The sequence below is a fragment of the Aphis gossypii genome, chromosome X, assembly GCF_020184175.1.
Source record: "Aphis gossypii isolate Hap1 chromosome X, ASM2018417v2, whole genome shotgun sequence".
Lineage (NCBI taxonomy): Eukaryota > Metazoa > Arthropoda > Insecta > Hemiptera > Aphididae > Aphis > Aphis gossypii.
Window position 1 is genome coordinate 40,964,599 of NC_065533.1, and position 4,270 is coordinate 40,968,868.

At 29.6% G+C, this 4,270-nt stretch overlaps 1 long non-coding RNA gene across 1 annotated transcript; it reads right to left on the reverse strand.

Annotated features, from left to right (window-relative positions):
• Positions 1–3,035: 3,035 nt before the first annotated feature.
• On the reverse strand, positions 3,036–3,884 carry LOC126551552 (uncharacterized). Its single transcript, XR_007605477.1, has 2 exons — positions 3,622–3,884; positions 3,036–3,557 (listed from the first exon to the last, which is right to left on the reverse strand). It is a non-coding gene; the product is annotated as an uncharacterized LOC126551552 (long non-coding RNA).
• Between the last annotated feature and the right edge of the window lie 386 nt (positions 3,885–4,270).

Below are 4,270 nucleotides of genomic sequence, written 5' to 3' on the forward strand. Positions count from 1 at the left end.
GATATACTGTACCATTTTCAAGTGAAAAGTCATTGGTAAGACCGATAAGGTCGTTTCAATGAACGAATATATAAAGTGTATCAAAGACTATTTAACAAACTTCTATTACAAAATATGTTACTATATTTGTCCTGATACACTCTATTTATATGTATAAAAAAAAATTAGTAGGCATTTATAACTATGTACCTATTGTACCTATAATATAGTCTGATCATATATTATTATATAATAAAATAATTTGACCATAATAATCGAGTTATCGCGTAAGTAATGGATCATCATTATTTTTACTGTTATATTGATGAATTTTGGTTTACATCGAATGTATAATATGACGTGGGAAGTTAATAATAATAATATTATCCGTAGTATAATATTTTGTCACTTTTGTAATAATTATATTCATGCAGTTCCGCTTAATATACTATGTATAGGATTAATAGTGGAGTACGCCAATCCCATTACTTGAAATATCTCAAAAAAATTGTACATAAACAATAAAATATTATTATTAATTTCGCTGTACATGCAATTGTAGAATGTAATATTATAGTATATAGTATAGGCGAGGGCAAAGTGCGTACTAAAAAATTCACGGATAAGCGCACGCACAGTTCCAAGCCATCAGACGCAAAAAGAGATCGCTCCACGCCGTGTTAATTTCTTTACGGGTGTCGGAAACTGAATAAATTAAAATCACTTCGTTATACTCGGTTCTCTGAAATAATTCCGATTCAACGTAGGCTACGTATAAACACTACAGCACAGTTTTTAGTTCATAATGCCGACACCACGCTTGACTGTGTTTCTTCGCATTTCATTTCGGAGAAAAATAAAATTAAACTACAAACAATGTTTTATGTTGCCGTGACTCGTGTCTCGTATTATTGGTCTAGTCTCAGACATAATAGTCGCTTCGTAAATGAGAACGCTGCGTTTGGGTTGGGTGTGTAACTGTAAGTACACGTATTTTAATATTATATCAACAAATTAAATATATTATCTTTTTTGATGTACTTGTATAAATAATGCGCTTTTGTTCTGTACATAATACCGTAAAGCTACTTATACACTGAAATAATCGTAAAATACTTTAGTCAACATAATACAGACCTTCGTATCACGTTATTCTGTTACATTGTACAATTTTACGAGTTAGGTACAAATGTTAATGTGCAATCAGACGCATAAACTTATACACTGGGTTTTATATTATTTTACCTCTTCGTTCTTAATGAAATATTAAACTTTTCTCCTCTAAGTTTACAAACGTTAATACAATACGTACAACGCTACAACGTAGCATTCAAATTTTAAAACTGCATTTTCAAAAGTGTATTCGCTAACTAGGTTGATCGGTTTGACGGACAAAAGACATATTATAGTATGTTTTGGCTAAAATAACTGATCGCCACTTTAATGATAATTACCTACTTATTACACATGACAATAAGAACATTAAGAACAATGTTTTATTCGTTAATCTTTACACTTTTTGTCTTTATGTTTTGTCTTCAATCAACATTGTTAGAATAAAAATATAAATAAATAACAAAACATCTTTTGAATATATATATATAATAAATAAATATTGTAAATCCGAAAGTGATAACCAATTAGCCGTTAAAACTGGGACAATCCTAAATGCATAGGATGCCTGATCCTTTATGCTGGCTGACACTAATACTTTTTGAAATTTAAAATACGATCATCATTGTGTTTGTCCAATGATTCCTATTGAAAATGTTCAGTGAATTGAACAATGAACGCCCGGAAAAAATATGTTTTTAGATTCCTTGACACAATTATCTTGTTAATTTCGTTCCTTTCTGTGTGCTGTAGTTCCTACAGGGACCTTTGTCTTCGCGACACATATAACATTGGCTATATATATATACTAATAAACGTAGGTATTTTTCTCCCCTCGGCGTGTATATATACCATTCTTCACCGTGAAGTAGTGGTGCAGTACCTACCTATCTACCTGGCAACCGCTTTTATGTTTGAACCTTTTTTTTCCGGTTCCCATTATTCTCATTGTGTTACACGGAGAAATTGCAGCCCGTCGCCCGGATCCTGAATAGACTAAATTTATTTCACAACATGACTCTCCCATGCCGACCAGATGATTTATAATCGCATAAACTGTCCATTACCCGTGGCGACCAAACATAATGGTCGCAGGCCATCTTTATTTGGCGTCCCTCGATTCTCTCGCACGCCTTTTATAAATACATATCAGTACATCGCATTTCAAAAATGTATAACATCGTCTTTTTTGTTTAAAGAAAACCTAAAGCAGTAAATGAAATATTTAAAACTCTTTTACAAATGTATAGAAAATAATGTATAATTTTAGTGTTTGTTGAAATTCTGAAAACACATGGACGTATATATAAGAAAAAATAATTATACTTATATTTATGTATTGTTAGAGGAGCCGAAGAATAAGATAAAATTTCGAAGGACAAAAATGTCTTATTAGGTCGGTACTGAATCAATCTGCCTTTCCTATTATAATATTATATACAGTTCCAAGGTAACACGATTGTTAGACTATAATGTGTCCTCGTACATAAAATAAATACTAGGATCGGAACCCGATGTTCGTAAAAAGCTTAATTAGACGATAAACGTGTTGAATATTTTATTATTTATATGTACTATAAAAATATTAAGTAGACAAGGGGAAGTCTATATAGATAAAATAAGTTATTACTACTAATAATAACACAATGCGAAAGTCATAAGCAATAAGCGGCTCCCTCAACTGTCATAACCATACGCCACAAAAAAAAAAAACATAATAAAATAATATTTAGCATAATATATATAAATTATTAGAACTGCGTAATTGTATAATGTATACATATACATTAAGTAAAAAAATACAATATAGGTAAACGAAAATGTGTCCTGGCTTTTATTTTATAACTTTTATAAATAGATATTTGATTTAACACTACCTTAGTGCCTTATAATTTATATCATACAAATAAAAGCAGTTTAAAAAAATAAATAAATACATAAAATTATAGGATAAAATAATTTTTTTTAATTTTAAAAATTTCAACACATATATATCATTGTTGATACACGTGTTAATCATATTTGTATTAGTAGGTACTTATACTCACTGCAATTTCTTCATAATCTAAGACCAGAGCTATACACGGCGAATTCCACGTCGTTTTCTGTCGAATTAAAAATGCATTGGTTTTTAACGGAGTATAACTTAACATCACAACGGATGTAATACGCCGAGTTTTTCATCTGCGGCGGAAAATACCGATCGGCTTGCGTTTTGGCGGGCGAAGGGGCGAACGCCAAAGCAATAAAACCGCAAACTCCTCATTACACATTGCTTTAAATTAAGATGGGTTCTAGGTACTGCAGTCATCATCATGACTGACAATGCTGCGAAATTCGCCATGTATGGTCTCGGTCTATAAGGGATTGTTTTTATTCCTTTGGTTTCGTAGTGTAAGCTGACTATGTTTTCAGGTAACATATGACTTAATCATCATCTTATTTTGAAACACATTTTCATCTCACTGAAACATTAAGTAAACATCTTAACCTCGTTTTGATATGACTTTCATTATTTATTAAATGTACATGTTGCAGTATAGACTACTTGTATTATAAACCTCTTCTTTAAAATCTGTATTACTTTTTTTGTTTTCCCTGACGATTTTTAAAATTACTAACCAATCATTAATTTTACCACCAGAAAAGTTACTGAAGTTGTAAATAAGTTGAATGAAGTTTTTAATAATAAAAAAAAAAACACAATGTAAAATCAATACATTATCGTTGTCATAGAATACTGCTATTGCTATTACTATAATACTATAGAATTAATTATATAATTTACAGAATTTAATACAACTATTTTTTTTTATGAATAAACAAGTTGACTTTTTTTCTTAGATTCAAATAAAAACTATGCTTTATAATTTATTAACCTAACTCGAAAATATAAATAAAATTAGGACTTAAATTATACAGATATGATATTATATTATATGCGTAGGTATAGGTTACAACATATAAAAGTATCAATAAATATCAATTCAAAACCATATTACATCCATACCTATTGACAATAAGTATAATATGCTATTTAAAATATACAATTTACTTATTTATTTGTATTATACCGTATGCATATTATATAATTAGATTTGTAAATTTGTAAAATGTTGTTTATCTACCAACTCTAGACACGTAAGTAATTGATGATTCCATGATACAAATATTATAG